Genomic DNA, 21,633 nt, shown 5'->3' on the forward strand with positions numbered 1-21,633 from the left:
AGGATGGGCACAATACTACAAGGATGGGTACAATATTACTGTACTATTGAGCACAATACTACAGGATGGGGGACATTACTGCAGCACAGGGACATTACTACAAGATGTTGGCCAAGATTACTACATGATGCTGTTAATTGTAAAACAATATTTCAAGGTGATAAAATGTAAAAAAAAAATCAAAGCATGAATTTTTTTTTTTGCTATTAAAAATGCATTTTTATACATAAACTTAACTAAACAAAAATGTGCAGATTTGTCATAATTAACAAGCAAAAGCAGCCCACACACCCAGCTGAGTTTGAGACCCCTGGACCAGACAAAAAGGCTGATGGCACTTCCATAACTGCAATGTGAACAGGTGCATAACTGAACATGACAAAGTTGCCAAAAAAAAAAATACAAAAAAAAAACCCAACAGTTGCACTCTGTAATGCTAAAGTATGAAAATCATGAATGTAAGAATGTAGATATGCATTACTGCTAAAAGGAAATGAAGCAAAAAATTGAGATATTTAGCATAGAAAAACGGCCATTTCTATATCGGCCCAGTCGCCACGTCATATCACATCTCATAACTGGGTACCGACTCTGAACTAAAGCCTCTCTCTTGGTTAAAAAACCTTTTGTGTATGGGCTAGCAGAAGCCTGCTATAGAGAATAAAATCACCTGTGGCTACATCGCAGTTTTGGGAGTGCCGTCAGCATATTTGTCTAGATTAAAGGGGGTCATGCTAAATATCTCAAATTGTTTTTAGATTTCCTTTAGCAGTAATGCATATCTATATTCTTACATTCATGGTCTTCATTCTTTAACATTACAGAGTGCAACTGTCTTTTTTTGCAGTCCCCAGATGATTACTTTTGTGAGGAGCCCCATAGAAGTTTAGGTCTAGGAGAATATACCGGCCTTGATATAGGATGCCACTGCCAGTCATATGAGGGGCTTGAGGCTGGATGCGATAGTGAGTTGGGAGCACTTTATGTGAGAATACCAAAAGGGTGGGACCCCCTGGATCTGGGTACACTGCCTCGGTATGATTCCTATAATAACTTTGACTGTTATACTGGTAATATGGGGGGGGGGGGCGCTTTGGATGTCACCACTGAGGGGAGGAAAAGCAGAAGCTGGGTGTAACTACTCATGGTTGTGGGGCTCTGGTTATTGCTCACGACCCTCTATCAGAACTGAATGTGGACCATGATAAAGTCTGGGGACCACTGCATCAGATAAAACCCTTACACATTATTAATTATTCATATAGATTTAAAGGGAACCTGTCACCACTTTTTTGGCGTATAAGCTGCAGCCACCACCAGGCTCTTGTATACAGCATTCTAACATGCTGTATATAAGAGCCCAGGCCGCTGTGAGAACATAAAAACACTTTATAATACTTACCTAACGGTCGGGCTTCAGTGGATGAGGGACTAATGGGTGTCTCCGTTCTCCGGTGCCGAAGCCGCCTCTTTCGGACATCTTTGTTCTCCTCTAGCCGCGGTGCATGATGGGTCAGACGTCATACACACTCACCAGCATTCAGGTCCTGCGCAGGCGCACTTTGATCTGCCCTGAGCAGGGGAGATCAAAGTATTGTAGCCTGTGCAGGATCGGCGAGTGTGTATGATGTAGACGCGTCATTAACATAGGCTTCAGAAAGAAGCTGAAGATGGCCGAAAGGGGAGGCTCCGGCACCAGACAACGGAGACGCCCATATGGCCCTCATCCACCGCAGAGCGACTGTTAGGTAAGTATTGTAAAGTGTTTTTTATGTTAAGCCCCTAGCCTGTGCTCTTATATACAGCATTCTAACATGCTGTATATAAGAGCCTGGTGGTGGTGGCCGCAGCTTATAGGCCAAAAAAGTGGTGACAGGTTCCCTATATAAATATGTGGAATTCACTCAACAGATCACAGTGTGAATCATTAAACAACATGAACAAAAGAAAGTGTCATATAGCTTTCTCGTAATACAACAGTTATATATAAAGGTAGTGGGGGGGGGGGGGTGTCATACCTGCAGGACCTACTGCAATAATAGAGCCTGGTAAAGTTGAGCACCAGCCTGCATTTGTTCTTTATATAACTAATGGACAAAGGCAAGAGCAGAGAGAGATGGGGGTGAAGGGGGTGCAAGACACCGAGGAAAAGAGGAGGGGGGGGGGAGCATACGCCAGGGGCAAAGAGGAATGAGGAGGGAGGAGGGGGGAGCATACGCCGAGGGCAAAAGAGTAATGAGGAGGGGGGGAGCATACTCCGAGGGCAAAAGAGTAATGAGGAGGGGGGGGGAGCATACGCCGAGGGCAAAAGAGTAATGGGGGGGGAGCATACGCCGAGGGCAAAGAGGAATGAGGAGAAGGGGGGGCATACGCCGAGGGCAAAGAGGAATGAGGAAGGGGGGGGTCATACGCCGAGGGCAAAGAGGAATGAGGGGGGGGGGGCATACGCCGAGGGCAAAAGGGGAATGAGGGGGGCATACGCCGAGGGCTAAAGAGGAATGAGGAAGGGGGGGCATACGCCGAGGGCTAAGAGGACTAGAGGGCTAAGAGGGCTAAGTCACAACTTACTCAGCTTCAGACGCACCCTAAAGACGCATCTTTTTAGGGCGGCCTATCACACTCCCTAATCAGATTCGATTCACATAGTCCCTCTACAACCTCTCACAACATAGCTCCACATCAAACTCCATGGCACCCAAAGGCATCTCAAGGCTCGGGCCCACTGGTCCAGGAAACCATTATCCAGCCCCATTTCCGTGAGATGGTTGGATTGTCATTGTAAATAAGCACTTGAACCTTGCCTCTCCCCCCATCTCATTGTAGATTGTAAGCTCTCACGAGCAGGGTTGTATTTTTTTCCCTCTAAATATTGTATTTCTATAACTGTTACTTGTTTGTATATGATCCTCCTGAATTGTAAAGCGCTACGGAATATGTTGGCGCTATAGAAATAAAGATTATTATTATTATTATTATTATTATTATTATTATTATTATTAAGAGGAATGGGGGGGGGGGCATACGCCGAGGGCTAAGAGGAATGAGGAGGGGGAGGCATACGCCGAGGGCTAAGAGGAATGAGGAGGGGGGGGCATACGCCGAGGGCTAAGAGGAATGAGGAGGGGGGGGCATACGCCGAGGGCTAAGAGGAATGAGGAGGGGGGGGCATACGCCGAGGGCTAAGAGGAATGAGGAGGGGGGGGCATACGCCGAGGGCTAAGAGGAATGAGGAGGGGGGGGCATACGCCGAGGGCTAAGAGGAATGAGGAGGGGGAGGCATACGCCGAGGGCTAAGAAGAATGAGGAGGGGGGCACACGCCGAGGGCTAAGAGGAATGAGGAGGGGGGCACACGCCGAGGGCTAAGAAGAATGAGGAGGGGGGCACACGCCGAGGGCTAAGAGGAATGAGGAGGGGGGGGCATACGCCGAGGGCTAAGAAGAATGAGGAGGGGGGCACACGCCGAGGGCTAAGAGGAATGAGGAGGGGGAGGCATACGCCGAGGGCTAAGAGGAATGAGGAGGGGGGCACACGCCGAGGGCTAAGAGGAATGAGGAGGGGGGGGCATACGCCGAGGGCTAAGAAGAATGAGGAGGGGGGGCATATGCGGAGGGCAAAGAGGAACTTGTAGGGAAGAGAAAGGTGATGATGAGAGCCCTCTCACAGAGCCATCAAAACGAAATAAAGCATCCAAAATCCTGCTCCAGTTCTATCATACCAGAAATGGTGGTTAGCACTGCAGCCTTCCAGCGCTGGGGTCCTGGGTTCAAATCCCACTAAGGACAGAATCTACAAGCAGTTTGTATGTTCTCCCTGTGTTTGTGTGGATTTCCTCCGGGTTCTCCGGTTTCCTCCCACACTACATAGACATAGTGATAGGGAGCTTAGATTGTGAGTCCTGATGGGGACAGCGTTTCTGATGTATGTAAAACACTGAGGAATTAATGGCGCTATATGAGTATAGGTGTCCAGCCCCATAAGCATGTCCAGTCGTTCCTATATACGCATACAGCCATCACTATATATAGCTATCACTGGCCTGTATGGCTGTGTATGTACACCTATACACACGTACACAGCCCCGCTACCCCTGTGCACATACATACGGCTGTGCCGCTGACTCCTGCCCTCCGGCCGGTTACGCCCCGGACACCCGGCCGAGTCCTTACTTATTGCCGCCTCTCGTTTCTCTTTCAAATCCGGCGCCCTCAGACGTTACCGCCGCGGCCTCCAGTCAGCAGCAGCCGTGACGTGTCGGTGGGCGTGGCCTGTTATCGTACTTCTGCCGGGGGACGTTTTATATGTGGTTCCGTGTGGCCGCCCGTCTCCCGGGTCACCCGCCGCATGTGTCTGCAGCCGCGGGGCTGGTGGGAAATAATGTTTAGTGCAGATAATGGGTAATCCTCCCTCTCATTCTTCGGGAGGAACTATAAGATCAGGGCTTTGTTGTGTGGGGTCGTAATTAGAGTGGGCACAGGGGGCGCAGCGAGGCGTCAGTGACTTCCGGTCCGTCCTGCAGCTGCGGCACTGTGCCCCCATAGTAAGTGTTGTTCGCTGTGTGTGGCTCTGTGGGGGCAGGCGGCCTCCGTGTACCGGAGCCATCCCTTACACCGCTGTCCCTGCAATCATCATCACCTTCTATGCAAAGTTTCCCCAGGAGCCATGCTCCAGACCGGCGGCTCTATAATCCGTCATTACTGGGCTGCCTAACGTGTTCTTCCCATTCATTTATTAGTACAGGGGTAAAAGTCTTCCGACTACTCTATTGCTCTCTGTTATCACACATTTTGAGTGTCTGTTACTGTTGTGGACGTCTGTTTTATATTTTACTTGAATGCATTTTGGGGTTAATTACTGTTGCAGTTGGGTTTCATTACAAGAATTGCTCCTTTCAGCTCTTCCAGAGCCTTTTTGTCTTTGCACTTACAACATTGATGTCTGTGGCCCTAAATTATCTGTGAGGAGCTCAGATCAGTGTTATCCTCTGCTGTCAGATCGCGCTCACTGAAGGTTTCTCAGTAAAGTCAAACCTGAAAATGTGTAATGGAGTCCATCCACCCCTCATACAGGCCTTGAATTAAAAAAGATCACCATCCCCAAAGTTGCTCGTCCCCTTTAGCGGCTTCTGGTTCTGGCTATTTTCCCTATTCTTGACCAGATATTTTTTTATTTTCTTTTTTGTTTTTGTGTTTTAAAGAGCTGTAAATGTTTTTGGCATTTACATAATGTGATACCTGGAGTTTAATTTTTTTTTTCTATGGTATTCTCATTTTTTTTATTGCGCAATATTGGTGGAAAAATAAAGGAAACGTCGGCTGGTCACTTTTTTCTGTAATGTCAAAGTACCACTGAAATACATCTACGTATTGTTCTCCTTTTCATAAGTTATATATATATATATATATATATATATATATATATATATATATATATATATATATATATATATATATATATATATATATATATATATATTGGACATTGTGGTTTTTTTTTTGTTTTTTTTTTTGTTTTTTTATTTTGTGAAGGCTAAGCTACGAACAATGATTTAATGATTTATACCGGGTGCAGCTTTTTTTTTTTTTGTTTCCTGCTTTTTATTTATTTCATACTTTGTGCTCCACCAAATTATCTTTGGGGGTGGCATTTCAACATTTACATTCCCTTTTTTTTTTTTTTTTTTTTTTTTTTTAAAAAAAAAGAGAATTCCAGCAACTAGGTCCAAAAAGATTGGGTTAAAAATTACAAAACTTTATTTCATGGTACCTTTTTTTTTTTTACCTGATTTCCCCTGTAACTAGTTGTGGTATATTAGTCCCGTTTACAGGACAAATTCCACCTCCAGGCTTCATAGCAGAGCTGACTGGGTCTCCTAGGATAGAGCAGCTCCTGCCCTACACCTAGTGAACACATGATGCTGGGTCTGGAGGAGGATGGGACTTTGGCTCTTCCTATCACTTCAGCACTGAGTATGCAGTGACTAGGAAGGCAGAGATGGTAACAAGCCTTCTCTTTGAGGAGTCTGGCTGTGTCTGTCAGCCAACTTCCTGCCACACAATCACCTTCCACTGGCTGCTCCACTATGTAATGATGTTTTGTAGAATCACTGCAGAATAGGACATGAGTGGTCCGGACATACTTAGATAACAGAGAAATCATTTGGCAGCAGAGAATACATGCATTCTCAGTAGGAAGAGATTAATAACCTGCTGGTAAACAATCCTAGCAGTTGCTTATCACCTACAAGAACAGTTAACAAGTTCCAAAATGTACAATATCTGCCAGCGGACAAATGTTCGTGCACTTTTATACACATTATATGGGTGGCCAGAACTGCTGAAATCCATTCCTTTAGCCAACAGTAATGTGTTATTAGCCACATATTCTCAAAGACCTCTATAAAGCCAGCTTTACACGTTGCAATTAGTTGTACAATCGCATTTGCGATGTGACACGCCCAGGTTGCATACGGGATCTTATGAGATTGCACGTTGGTCGTTCATTTGCTGTCACACGTGCGTTAGTAGTCTGTTACATTGATCAATTTTATGTGCGATCCTTTAGATCATGTGTTCTGTGACGTATGCATTGAGCACCTTTTTTTTTTTTTTTTTTTTATTTATTGACTTGACAAGCGTGTGTAATGTGTAGGGATGCGTTTTTACTATGTCATCTTCCATTCAGCTCTGCTACATGGCCGCTGACAGCAGACACAGACAGCCATGTAGCAGAGCTGAATGGCCGCTGACAGCAGACACAGACAGAGCCGCACTGTCAGAATGAACTCGGGTGAACTTCACCCGACTTCATTGTCATGCCGCGGCTCTGTCTGTGTCGCGTCCTGATTAGCGGTCACCTGTGAAGGGCTCACCGGTGACCGCTAAACTCCTGAGTAACTGAATTGTGAAAACACTGTGGATAGAGAGCGCAATAGGGTCTTACCCCACAAACAAATAGGGTATGATTCACGGAGGTTACTCACCAAGTAAAGTTGTGAAAGTCACAACCACTGTGCAGGCATATATACTCGGTCAACGGCAGCAGTCATCCCTGTAGTAAGCAATTTTGGGTAAGGAGATGGATGTTTGAACACCGCGCCAAAGACCACTAATGCAGGAGATGAATTTAACGTGACTTTATTCCATGTTCAGGTCATGACCTGAACATGGAATAAAGTCACGTTAAATTCATCTCCTGCATTAGTGGTCTTTGGCGCGGTGTTCAAACATCCATCTCCTTACCCAAAATTGCTTACTACAGGGATGACTGCTGCCGTTGACCGAGTATATATGCCTGCACAGTGGTTGTGACTTTCACAACTTTACTTGGTGAGTAACCTCCGTGAATCATACCCTATTTGTTTGTGGGGTAAGACCCTATTGCGCTCTCTATCCAGTGTTTTCACGTGTTTTCTTGGATCTGGCGTGACCAGTTCTTCTGTTTGTGGATCCAGCAGCAGAGGGTCGTTTTTACCCAAGATGGAATACTTTAACAACCGACTTTCCTCAAGAGAAAAATTAATTCTACAAACAGTAGGTGCACCCGTGGTTCAGAGAACCAATCGGGATCTTGATCTACCTAACATATTTTCTGAGGAGGACACTGCATGCATGATAAAACTGTTTCATCGATTGGAAGATTTGTTGAAAGAGGAACTTAGATTTGGGCTGGATGCCAGGTTCCTCATGATTTATATGGAGGAGAAATTGTGCCCGAGGGGCTTAAGAATCACACATGACTCTCCCTTTCCGTCTGATTTGGATTTCACGGCAGAATGGGATGGCATTCTCTCAAATTGCATGCAAAACATGTTAGTGCTTACACAAGAAAAGAATTACTATTGCGGATGAAGCAACTAATAATATTAATGATTTGTATAAAGAGTTGAACAAATTTGATTTACATCCGGAATATAAAATCCATAATTCTGATATTAATACTAGGTTAACTCAATTAGAACAGGATACTATATTCCGTAAATCTAAAAAATTACAACGGGATAGACAAGATATGGTTACTAACAAAAAAAGTTTAGAACCTTCTGATAAGGTAACACAAAGGACGCCTTTTAATCATAGACCTAGACGTAACAGCCAGCATAGGAATTTTTTCAATAGTAAATTCCATAGGAAAAATTCCAATGTGTCTATCAGAAATAACAGCATTGGCATTGTCGAGGAGGGACAGGCGAAATGCCCTCCCCCCCCCCTAATCCCATTGATATCCCTGACTCTGAATCCCCCTTACCTACCCTAACGGATGAGGTTTTTACTGTAATCACTGGTAGTGACCCTATTATTGTTCCCAGTCCTAAACAGATCATACCAGCCCTTGTAGACCCCGGCTCCACTTTACAATCTGATGCTGCCCCCAGAGATTTTACGGAGACTAGGAAGCAATTGGAAGCCCTCAGGTTACAAATAGAGAGAATACGAAAAAATAGAGACTTAGAAATAGAACGAGAAAAAGCGAGTATATCAGTCATTGAAGAAGATACTATTGATAAAGATGTATTGGACTTATTGGATATGTCCATACATGATGAATACATTCCACTACCTCTTGACCAGGGTCCATTAGAGATGCCCACTTTAATGGTATCCACGGCCACAATTATTGATGACTCTGCAAAAGGTATTGTTACTATTGATAATACCCGTGAGGGGGACAAATGCGTTCCTTTTTTACCGGGGGCCAGGAGCACTCAACCCCAGATTATACATTTCCTCACACCGCGAGTGGGAAAAAGAAAAAACATTACCGAGGAACCAGGGCTGGCCTTAGGGTCCAACAAAAAAGAGAGAAGAGGCCTACTATAGACCCAGTTAAAAAGGGCATTTTTAATTTGTCCAGTCATATCCTAACAAAAGGAGAATTGGATGTATTGAGTAAGGGATTGTCCTTTTGCCCGGCAAAAAATTCAAATGATTTTGAGGTGTATATTGACCTACAAAAATTTATCAGAAAATTGACCCTTACCCGTCATTTTCAAGTCAATAAGCTTAATCCGCAGGTGATTGTTTCACCTGTTGATGAATTCTTTCATACTGACTGTAAGGTTAAATCTAATTTCTATCCCCTGCAGAGTAAGGGACACCATTTAAAAACGTATTACGATCTAGTCCTTGAAGATTTTAAAAAACTTGCGCTTAATAAAGCATCTTTCAAGCCCAATTTGAATAAGGAGGAGAGGGCGGCCCTTTCAGGATTAAAAAATAACCCATCTGTAATCATTAGAAATGCAGACAAGGGGGGGGGTATAGTCATACAAAATAAAGAGACATATTTATCTGAGGCCATGAGGAATCTATCGAATTCTACTCACTACGAAGTGGTGGAGATGGCTCAGTATAATCTTTCCCTAAAAAAGTATTATACCTTGGTAAAAGATGCAACACAGAGAGGGATACTTAATAAAGATGAAACAAAATTCCTGGAGGTAAAAAATCCCAAGATAGCATTTTATTACCACCTACCTAAAATCCACAAATCCCTCCATAACCCTCCGGGGAGACCTATTATTTCTGGTATTGGTTCACTAACCGAGAACCTAGCGGCCTATATAGACCAGATAATGGGCATACATGTGGTCAGGTTAAAAAGTTTTTTACGGGATTCCACCCACCTTATTAATATTATTAAGGATATTGAATGGAAGGAGTCCTTTCGGTTTGTTTCATTGGATATAGCTGCATTATACACAAATATATTACACGATTTGGGTCTCGAGGTATTCCAGCAATTCCTGGGGGTTGATGACCGCCTACCAGAGGCGCAAAAAAACTTTATTTTGGAGGGCATGGAGTTTATTTTGGTGAACAATTTTTTTACCTTCCAGGATGTACTGTATCGCCAGCGACGTGGGGTGGCGATGGGTTCGAAGGTGGCACCCACGTTTGCTAATCTGTTCATGGGATTATTTGAGTTGCAATATATATATTCTTCCAAATTCTTTAAACATGTTATTATATATAAAAGATATATTGATGATTTATTCATGATTTGGGATGACTCAGAAAATAATTTAACCCCTTTTTTGGAACATATAAAGAACAACAATTGGGGCCTTACGTTTTCACCTTCGGTGGACAAAAAAACTATAGATTTTTTGGACCTCACCATTAAGCATGAGGAGGGTACCATTGTGACCAAAACGTTCTTTAAAAAGGTGTACCCACGGCCACCGCTGGATCCAGTGACAGCGGGTAACCTCAGTGACAGCTCAGCCGATCGCGCGGCTGTCTTCATTAGCTGCGTGGAGGTGACAGGAGCGGCGGTGTCTTCTGCAGCTCCGGTCACCTCCATGCAGCTGCGCTGGAAGCGACGCTGGAGCATCCTGGAGTACGCCGGACATGAGGGCTTTTTGGGGCTGATTAAAGTGGTTAACCAGGGTATATATTTGTGTTTTTTTATTTCTAATAAAGGATTTTTTCGGGTGTGTGTGTTGATTTACTGTAATTTACAGATTAATCATGGAAGATGTCTCATAGACGCCTGACATGATTAATCTAGGACTTATTGGCAGCTATGGGCTGCCATTAACTCCTTATTACCCCGATTTTCCAACGCACCAGGGCAAATCGGGAAGAGCCGGGTACAGTCCCAGAACTGTCGCATCTAATGTATGCGGCAATTCTGGGCGGCTGCTGGCTAATATTGTTAGGCTGGGGGGCTCCCCATAACGTGGAGCTCCCCATCCTGAGAATACCAGCCTTCAGCCGTATGGCTTTATCTGGCTGGTTTTAAAATTGGGGGGGACCGCACGCCGTTTTTTTTAATTATTTAATTATTTATTTCACTACACAGTATAGACACGCCCACTGGCTGCTGTGATTGGTTGCAGTGTAACACCTGTCACTCAGTGTGGGGGCGTGTCTCACTGTAACCAATCATAGGCACCGGTGGGCGGGGATAGCAGGGAATACGAGATTGTTTAATGGGCGGCCGGCTTTTTCAAAACAGTAAAAGCCGCCGGAGCAGTGTGAATGCCGTGCAGCATCGGGGATCGGTGAGTATATGATAGAGGGGGATAGACTGACATGGACAGAGAGTGAGGGACAGAGATAGTGACCGACTGACAGAGATTAGTGAATGACAGACATTGTGAGGCGCTTCAGAATGCAGCTTTTCAGCTGCGCTCTGAAGCGGACCTTTTTTAAGCTGCGGTGCAGAGCGCACACCTGCGCACATAGCCACAGACACCAAAATCGTATGAGGGATGTCACACGTTACAATTGACTAGGTTCGTGCAACAAAACGCTCAATTCTAGACAAAGATACGATGTGTTTGCGATCAACGGTTTTGCGTTCAATCCTGATCGCACGTAGATGTCACACGCAGATACCTCACAAACGATGCCGGATGTGCGTCACTTACAACTTGACCCCAACGACGGATTGTGAGATATATTGAAGCGTGTGTAGCGGGCTTTACAGATCAACAGTTAACTCCTCTGCCAATCAGCAACATGGAGGCCAAAGGTTAAAGGTTGTCAACTAGGTTTAAAGGGATTTTGTCACCAGGTTTTTGCTACCCCATCTCAAAGCAGCATAACATAGTGGCATAGACCCCAATTTCAATGATGTGTCACTTACTGGGCTGCTTGCTGTAATTGTGATAAAATCCTTGTTTTCTCAGCTGCAGATCTAGCGGTTTTCTGACTGCTGAGCTGTGTACAACCCACCAACACCACTGATTGTCTGCTTTCTGTGTTCACTGTGGATAAGCAGAAAGCTCCCAATCAGTGGTGAGGGTGGGGTTTTACAGAACTTGTGAATATAGAGAACTACATGACAGCAGGTTTACAGGTCCTCTAATGATACAATCACTGTTTTATCACCAGGAGATGATCAAAACTACACAAGAGCCAAGTAAGTGGCGCGGCTTTAAAAAAATAATGGCTAACCCCTTTATGTGTGGATGTGGATAAGACTTTTCACCAGTTGAGTATATTAAACTCACCACATCATAGAATAGTGGTTGCAGAGCTGAGTAAAACCTAGTTTTTATTTTTTAGTTTCTTTCTATTGTAGAGATATTAATTTGCAACGCTTATGTGGCGCCCTGGACTACCCAGGTCGTCACAGATAACACTCAAACACCCCCACCCCCATTAGACAGTGACACCAGCCAAACAAAAACCCTTGTTGCCTCCCTCCAGGGTCTGATGTCCACACCAGGTGGGGCGGAGCCAAGTGGTTGGCCCCACCCACCAAGGAGTTCTCAGGCCTGGAGGCGGGAAAAGTGGAAGAACGAGTTGGGAGGTGGAAGTGAGAGGAGTAAACACTTGGGTGTCTGGGTTTGTGGCCCAGGCACTGACAGCAAGGTTGGGAGACGGTGGTGGCCATCTGCAGGAGTGGTGAATCAACGCGGAACCGTAGGACCGGGGTCAGGCGTTGGCCCGCCGGTACCGACCGGGGAGCGAAGTGGAGCCAGCACACACAGGCAGGGCCATCGGACCCCGACCAGGCTTGGAGCCGCCGACAATAGTCAAATCTGAGTGTGACCGGAACCCCAGGGGTTTCCGAACAGCCAAAGACCCGATAGAAGGCAACCGCCCACACCGTGAGGGTATACAGCTACCGCCTAAGGCTAGAGACCCAAGGGCCAGCGCCTGCGGGCAAACAGGCTCCTCAGGCATCTATACGCCGGGGAGCGGACTACCGCTGGGGATCCATAGTAGTCAAAGAAGCACATCAAGGTGCAGGGAAAGACAGCCGCCATCACCTGTCTGGGGAGAGACACTCCATCCAGCCGTTTGGTTTACCGAGGACTTTGTGCATCTCTTACTAAGTGAGTACACACGTGCCATCCGGCACCACGCCGCGCTGTCCCTGCAACCCTGCACCTCACCAACCCAGCCTCCCCGTCACATCACTGGGCCCTGAGACCACCGACCCCTACCCACGGAGGGGGAAAACAACATCCCAGATGCTCCCTACCATCGCTCCCGGGATCCCCGTCACTAGCAGCGGTGGTGCCCATCTTCACCACAACCTGTGGGTGGCGTCACGGACTAAATCCCCCAAACCAACCACCCCTTTCACTCACGGGCGAGGAGCGCCGCTCGAGTCCCCGGATCCGGCCCACCGCTCGAGCCACCGAGCAGCCGCAGCAGCGCCGGACCCGAGCGTTGGCGAGCGACCAGCAGCGGCGGCGTCCTCCCCGCCCGCGACACTTAGGTTATAATTTATGCTAACACCTGGTCGTTTCTACAGATTCATCTTTGGGGACGTGGATTTTTTTCCTTTGCATGACGTTGACCAATCATAAGTAGATGGCATCATGCAGATGGAAAAAAAAAAAGCACACGTCCGGCTCACTCTTGTGAGCAGAGTGGTGTTTGTAATGACCCACAGCTTTGAACTTCTCACTGCTGGCACTACTCTGATTGCCAGCGGAGGGTAGGTGTGAGTAGAGCAGAGCTGTGTACCATTACAAACACTTCTTGCAGCTTTCATTTCCTCAGCAGTCAGTGTGGGGTAGTAAAGTAGAGCTGACAATCCTGTATTTGGAGTGGTGTGTATAATGACAGACAGCCCTGCTCTTCTCACTGCTGGCGTTACTCGATTACTAGCAGAGGGGAGGGTAGAGGAGGGGTGAGTAAAGCAGAGCTGTGTGTCATTACAATTGACTTAGAAGAACTTGTTCTATTAGTCATCGTAGGGTTAATTGGCATTAATTTACAATTTTCCAGAAGGCAACTAGAACCCTAAACTAAGAACTAATTAAAATATAACTTTTATTTTCAATCACTAAAAAGGTGATCACCAATAATAGGAGTGATAGATATACCGTATACCGTATACCATACTGAGCTGAGGATACAATAAGAGAAAGCCCAGATGGGAGATTAACAATGATAAGCAGCTAGCATGGCTATAACAAATGAGATCTATGGGTCGCTGCATTTTGTGTTTTTAAAAGTTTGCAGTGTGTCTATGATATATACAAATCTAAAAATCTTTTTAGTGGTTGAAAATAAGTTATATTTTAATTAGTGCTAATTAGTTTAGGGTTCTAGTTGCCTTCTAGCAAATTTTAAATCAGTGTGTCATTACAAACAACGTCTTGCAGATTTAATTTCCCAGCAGTCAGTGTCAGTGTGGGGTAGCAGAGTAGAGCTGAGAAAGCAATGAGTAGAGTGGTGTTTGTAATGACATATAACCCGGCTCCTCTCATTGCCGGCATTATTCTGATTACCAGTGGAGTGGAGGAGTGAGTAGACCAGAGCTGTGTGCTATTACAAACACTTCTTGAAGCTTTATTTTCCCAGCAGACAGTGTGAGGTAGTAGAGAAGAGCTGACAACACTGTGAATAGAGTGGTGTTTGTAATGACACATAGCTCTGCTCTATACATCCATTTTCCTGTTTGTAATCCCAGTAAATTCCAGGAGGGATGAGAGAAGGGCTGTCATGACATAACTCCCAGAGAGAAAGCATGTTTTAAACTTTTTAGGGTGCGTGTTCTTTTTTTTTTTTTTTTTCCTTCCTAGTGAAAAAGTGCCTCCTTTCAGTGCAGAACTTGTAGTAATGTGCCTTGGTCTTTAGCATAGCATACCATAACCTAAACTTTACAAGATGGCATCTCCACAATAGAGAGGAGGACATGAACACTGCATTTTATTAAGCTCAGCAGCCACTGTTCCATAATGTGGCCAGTTTAACATGCTCATACTGGTGAAAGGCCAGTACACTACAGCTCTGTACATTGGCAGAGACCATTTTTGGCTACGGCATCTAATTTACCATTAACTTTAATAGGAGATAAGGTACAATGCAGTTCGCACCTCTGGTGCTGGCGCTGATCAAAGTCCGACTCCCACCACTCTGATATTGCTGACATACATTAATGAAGGGTTATCAAGTCCTTTACAGCCCTTTTAATACTTAACAACTTCTAAAAGAGTTGAAAAATTAGATAAGCACCTCCGAGCCCCATCATCTGGATCAGTTTACTTCCTTTTCTATGGGCCATTTAGGAGTCTCCTTTCCAGATTTCTTTACATTTGCCAGACAAAAATAATGCAGCTCCAACTCTTCTATCTCTCCAGTAAAGTCTTAGTCCAGGGGCGTCACACTATCAGGTTGTCACAGGGTATTGCATAATCTGCCCTCCCATGCAATATCCACCTCCTTCTTGGTTATGGGTCCCCAGCTACATGGTGTTGCTTACATCAGCTAATCAAAATCCTAGGTACACTCTGTACCACACCCACCAGACACACCAGTGGACAGCCTGAGTGGAATGGGGTCGCCCACTTGGGGGGTTGTTGGTTTGGGGAGGTCAGGAGTGGCAGGAGTAGAGAGAAGTGTGGTGGAAGTGAAGTAGAGAGGAGGTCAGGAGCCGAGCTCCTAGGTAGCTGTCTAGGTGGCAGACGGTGGTCTGTGCCTAGAAGAGCTGGACCCCCGGTCGCAGGGGATCGTGGCAAGGGGCACGGAACTGTCGAGGAGGACAGCCTTGCACCATCACCGGGCAGGGACCAGGGCATGACGGGGTACGTGGACCCTAGGTCAGGGAGTAACTTCAGGCAACTTGACAATTTACCCAACGAGGACAGAGCCTTCAAGATCCGTTCTCCACCCGCTCCAAAATCGGGGTACTAGCGCAACAAGGGGGATAGGACTTTCCACTCAAATGGTCCAGAAAATCACACGCGTGAGCCCTGAGAGCAAGCTCCCACACTTAGCCATAGTTGGGAGTGGGACCCGGCAAGTTCCATACTACTGGGACCAACAGAGAAGTAAACTTAGTGCCAGGAGGCAGGTCACGGATCAAAAGGCAACACCATTGGGGACGGGACTCGAACTAGCTCCCCTTAGCGGCAGCGGTATACAGAACTTTGGTTTATCCAGTTGTCAGTGTCAGTTTAATGGACTGAGTGAGTACGCAAGTGACCCCTCTGCACCCAACGGCACTCCCCCCTCACCATATCCAAGTCCCCGGGGCATCCCCCCCTACCAGTTGAGGATCACAACACCTGGCTGCCCCGTTCCATCACCCCCGGGTACTCCCAACTGCAGCGGTGGTATTCCAAATGACCACAAACCACGGGTGGCGTCACGAACTCTAACACAATCCCCTGGAAATACCCCCCTTCATTTGAGTGGCCGCACGACCCCCGGGTCTGGAGACCCCTCGAGCCTCCGCGGATCCGAATCCGAGCAGCTCGGCTGCTAGCACGGGGGCGGCACATTAGTAGATACTGTGATGGTATCCATTGAACCTTTCACATTCAACGGGGCATCATTGGTATCTGTTATGTGATTGATCCACTTCTTCATCATTTTTGGTTTTCCGCTGCCTTGAAGGAACAAAATCCAGAAATGACAAACTGCAATGAACGAGGGCTTCAGATTTCTGAGCCGATGCCTCTTACACTCTGCATTGGGGCCAAATTGTGCATGTAGTGGATGGGTGTCATGTGTAACATAGTGGATGGGTTTTAGATGTAACATAGAACCTTCCCTGTACTGTGTCCACCAGCCGGTCGCATCCTTCCATCTTGGCACTGCTAAAAGAATTTGTAAGCAGCTACATAGGTTTCCCTTAGGGACATATACTCATATTGCCATTTCAAGACTACAGTTGAGCAAAATATTTCTTTCTGACCTGGTCCATCATCCAGACCGGTCTTCTGTGGCAGCTGTACCAAGGGAATCTTCACTTCTGCACCCGTCATCCTCCTGGGTGCCTTTTGAACTTACTAGACCCTGCAGTGTCATGTTATGAAAAGCATTGTTTATGAATGGACAACCCCTGCTTAATCAATTCAAGGCACCTGCGCTGCTGATCTCAGTGGGTGATGTGATATTGTTGTAATACTATTGTATGAACTGAGGATTTCGATTGCGTTAGGGCAATGACAACCAGAGACGGGTTCTTGGTGCAAAGAAGTTTTTTAATATGCAACCAACAATATGTACACAGGAAAGAACATAAACACAGCAGAACATAAACACAGTAAATACCTGCCAGGTTCGGAGCAAAGGGGAATTCCCGGGACCACGCATCGGACTCCCCCAGGGAGGCCACCAGGAGCGAACCCCTATACAGGGGCTGTCTGGCGATCACCCCAGAAGGCCTAAATGCGCAGCAGCCGGGACTAGAGTTGAGCGCGGTTCGTGGTTCTCCAGTTCGCGGTTCGAGTGATTTTGGGGGGTGTTCTAGATCGAACTAGAACTCAAGCTTTTTGCTAAAAGTTCGTTCGAACCGTTCTCGAACGTAACTCGAGCTATCAGCAAAAAGCCAAGCTAATTACTAGCTGGCTTTTCACTGTAATAGTGTAAGTCACTCTGTGACTCATACTATTATGAAATTTCAGCGTATAGTGTGCGGGGACTGCGCATTCAGATCACTGCTGCTGGGATAATGGCGATCACCATTTTTTTTTTCCTTCCTTCCCTAAGCGCGTGTAGTGGGGCGGGCCAGCATGTCAGCCAATCCCAGACACACACACAGCTAAGTGGACTTTTTGCCAGACAAGCAAGGGCATGTGTCATAGGCTGTCCATGTCACATGTCCCTGCATTATAAATACGGCCATCTGCCTGTCTGGACGCCATTATCTGCCTTCTGCTTCTGGGTGACAGTCACCGCAAACGCAGCTCCTGCCGCCGATCCTGCTGTGTACGCTCTACACACAGCACTATACAGAATAGGGATAGAAATTTCTTTCAGCCCTTTTAAGGGCTAATTACAGCTGGCTCAGAGCCATAGGTGACAGTCAGGTCCGTGGAAACAGTTTTTAACAGCGTCTGTGCAGCTAAACTCAGGGACTTCCTTGCTGCATTTCACCATTAGGAGGGATAGAAAGTGAGGCTTCCTTTCCTCTACACTGACCCACAACCCGGCCACTGTACCCTCCAGCCCTTTTTAGCAAAGCCATTTTAATTGCAGAGTGCTGCCAGTTAGTGGCATCCTAAAAGTGGCTGTTGGACATCATTAGTGTCCCACCGGTGCCAAGCTATTTCCAGCACCTCTGCATTGCACCCTCAAGCTCATTTTTACTAAACCATTTATTATAGCAAACACTGAGAAAACTTAGTGGCATCCTAAAAGTGGCTGTTGGATATCATTAGTGTCCCACTGGTGGCAAGCTACTTCCAGCAACTCTGCATTACACCCTCAAGCTCATTTTTACTAAGCCATTATAATAGCAAACACTGAGAAAACTTAGTGGCATCCTAAAAGTGGCTGTTGGACATCATTAGTGTCCCACTGGTGCCAAGCTACTTCCAGCAACTCTGCTTTGCACCCTCAAGCTCATTTTTACTAAGCCATTATAATTGTAAACTGTGCTGCCAGTTTAAGGGCCATAGTTGCATTGTCAGGGATAGTCTGTGTTGTTTCTTCTGCTGCCAATAAAGCTAGACCACCTCTTCAATCTACACCACCTCTCAATTTTTACTACCACATTTTAAGTGGACAATCTTGTCGCAATCAAAATGAGTGGCAAAATGACATGCTGGTGGGAAGGGGAACAGGCGTGTTGGAAAAGGAAAAAAAGTTTGTGTCCGTGGGGAAGGTAGCAAAGCTCCATTAACATCTGCTGAAGATAGGTCATCTTCCAGAAAAAGTAAGATGTCTACTACTTTCCGTGGACAATCAGATGTGGTCCCTTTTTTACGGATACGAACAACTGGAACAAAAGGTAGATGATGCCCAAAAAAAGAACATGCTTGAATGGATCTCAAGTGGTCCAACAAGTCCCTCTCCTCCACCTCAACTACCGCATCAAGAAAACCCAGTTTTCTGAGTTGTCATCCCAATCACACTTGCTTTCTCCCAGCTCTCAAGTCTCCATCCGCCCTGCACAGTATGGTGGAACAGAGATGGCTGAGTCTGCAGAGCTGTTCAGTCACACTATAGCCTGGGAATCAGAGGTCTGCTCCCAAGCTACAGTGAGTACAGACCAGCAAATGGTCTGCAGTGATGCCCAGAACCTTTTTGACTCAGATTCAGGCCGTGATGACCAAGTTTCTGAGCATAATGTTGACCCTTATTCACAAACTGAAACACCTGTTGTAATAGACAATGAGGAACATACTGATGACGATGAGACGCAGATACCAAATTGGGATGACAACTTAAATATTCGGTCAGGGCAGGAAGAGGCTCGGTCTGAGGGTGAGGGGAGTGCAAACACAACGCTTGATGAGGAAGTTCTAGATCCCACCTACTGTCAACCCACAGTCAGGCACTCGAGGAGGTCAACAGAGGCGGTGGAGAAGGATGCTACTGACGACGAAGTTACCTTGCGCCTTCCTGGACAGAGGAGGAGTACCGGTAGCACGTCTACAACTGCATCCTCAGCCACCACTCTGCCCCTGAGCACTAGTCGGGGTGGCTCAGCAGGTCGCATGTACTCTAAGCTTTGCCTATCCTGGTCCTTTTTTGACCTTGCAAAGGATCGCCCAAATCATGTGATCTGTAAAATTTGTCGGGAATCTGTTAGTAGAGGAAAAAACCTCAGCAGTTTGACAACTTCTTCCATGAATCATCACATGAATAAATATATGTCCCAGTGGGAAGCTCACCGTGCTGCAATGCGGCCTAGCGGAGCGGACCATCCACCGCCTGCCCCTTCCAGTGCATCCGCGCGTTCATCATCTTCTAGGACTGTGGGGACAGCTGTCACACCTGGTTTTCCACGCACAACTTCCACCACTGTAACCACAACAGGCAGTTTGCTTGGTAGGTCGTCAGTTGGTTTGGAAGGGGAAGCAAGTGCGTGTGTACAACTCTCTCAGACATCGATAGCATCAATGTTGGATGAAGGCAACATCATGTCTACGCCTGCACTTTCCTCACAAACCTGCATTTTTCCAGGGACACCCTACTCACCACCGTCTACACAGCAGCCAGATCTCTGTCCCTCAGATGTGGACAAATAAAAGGCCATTTCCTGCGACCCATGACAAAGCTAAGAGGTTGACTTTATCCCTCTGTAAGCTCTTGGCTACCGAAATGCTGCCTTTCCGCCTGGTGGACACACAGGATTTTCGAGACCTTATGTCTGTCGTGTCCCAGTACCAGATGCCCAGTCGCCACTACTCTAAGAAAGGTGTGCCTGCGCTACACCAGCATGTCGCATACAACATCACCGCTTCCTTGAGAAACTCTGTGTGTGAACGGGTGCATTTCACCACCGATACTTGGACCAGTAAGCATGGGCAGGGACGTTACATGTCGCTGACTGGGCACTGGGTAACTATGGTGATAGATGGTGAAGGGTCTGCTGCACAAGTCTTGTCGTCCCCACGACTTGTGTGTCAATCCTCTGTCTGTCCAAGTTCCTCCACTGCTTCTGCCTCCTCAACCTCGTCTGGGTCCTCCACCTCCACCCCAAGCCTGCCTGGTCAGGCCACCAGCGTTGTAACTGCGCAGAAGGAATCACGCACCCCTCATTACTATACTGGCAGCAGAGCGCAACGGCATCAGGCGGTCTTTAGCTTGAAATGTCTTGGAAATAAGATACAAGTAAAATATATCTTTGTACCGTGTTAGCCAGTAGAGATAAAAAAATTGTTTAAAAGAACAGAGAGTCCTCAGTGGTTGATACCTAGGTATCAACCACTGAGGACTCTCTGTTCTTTTAAACAATTTTTTGGAAATAAGAGTCACACAGCGGCTGAGTTGTGGGCAGCTCTGGAGACTGAGTTTGGTAAATGGTTATCTCCACTCAACCTGCAGCCTGGTAAGGCCGTGTGCGACAATGCTGCAAACCTGGGTGTGGCCCTTCTCCTGGGCAAGGTGACACATGTGCCTTGTATGGCTCATGTGTTGTTGTCCAGCAATTTTTAACACACTTTCCCGGCCTAGATGGCCTTCTGAACAGGGCACAAAAACTGTCTGCTCACTTCCGCCGTTCAACCGCCGCAGCTGAGCGACTTGCATCGCTCCAGACGTCTTTCGGCCTGCCGGTTCATCGCCTGAAATGGCGACGAATATGTTTAGCGCTGACCATGCCATTATCAGCATGACAATTCCAGTCATTTACATGCTGGAGCACACGCTAAACACTATTCGGAGTCAGGGGGTGGGACAACAGGAAGGGGAGGAAGTACAGGAGGATTCATATGCGCAAGGGACAACATCACCAAGGTGCAGACATTCATCATCACCATGGCGGCAGGCATGGGACCATGGGGGACAGGGATCAACAAGGGCGCATGGTAGCAGGCAAAATGTTGAGGAAGGTGCAGGAGAACATGAAGAAATGGAGGACGAACTGTCCATGGACATGGAAGACTCAGCGGATGAGGGAGACCTTGGTCAAATTTCAGTTGAAAGAGGTTGGTGGGACATGTCAGAGGAAGAAATGACGGTTAGCACCTCTATGCCACAAACACAGCGTGGACTTGGTCCGCATGGCTGCGCAAGACACATGAGCGCCTTCTTGCTGCACTACCTCCAACATGACTCTCGTATTGTCAAAATTAGAAGTGATGATGAGTGTTGGCTTGCCACACTATTAGATCCCTGGTGCAAGTCCAAATTTTGTGGCATAATTCCAGCCATAGAAAGGGACCCACGTATGCCAGAGTATCAGCAAAAGCTGTTACTCGATCTTAGCTCGGCTTTTCCACCAAACAACCGTGGTGCATGGAGTAAATCTCCCAGTTGTAACTT

At 46.6% G+C, this 21,633-nt stretch overlaps 2 protein-coding genes across 2 annotated transcripts in view; one reads left to right on the plus strand and one right to left on the minus strand.

Moving 5' to 3' along the window:
- Nucleotides 1-4,360, minus strand: part of KIF18A (kinesin family member 18A) — a 222,103-nt gene extending 217,743 nt beyond the window's left edge. Inside the window, exon 1 of the mRNA XM_075325411.1 lies at nucleotides 4,168-4,360. The gene's annotated coding sequence lies outside the window, so the exon portion shown is untranslated. The remainder of the gene's footprint in view (nucleotides 1-4,167) is intronic.
- Nucleotides 4,361-4,486: 126 nt separating this feature from the next.
- The window catches only part of METTL15 (methyltransferase 15, mitochondrial 12S rRNA N4-cytidine), a 642,275-nt gene continuing 625,128 nt past the window's right edge, over nucleotides 4,487-21,633 (plus strand). Inside the window, exon 1 of the mRNA XM_075326543.1 lies at nucleotides 4,487-4,538. The gene's annotated coding sequence lies outside the window, so the exon portion shown is untranslated. The remainder of the gene's footprint in view (nucleotides 4,539-21,633) is intronic.

Source organism: Anomaloglossus baeobatrachus, chromosome 10, assembly GCF_048569485.1.
Source record: "Anomaloglossus baeobatrachus isolate aAnoBae1 chromosome 10, aAnoBae1.hap1, whole genome shotgun sequence".
Classification (NCBI taxonomy): Eukaryota; Metazoa; Chordata; class Amphibia; order Anura; family Aromobatidae; genus Anomaloglossus; species Anomaloglossus baeobatrachus.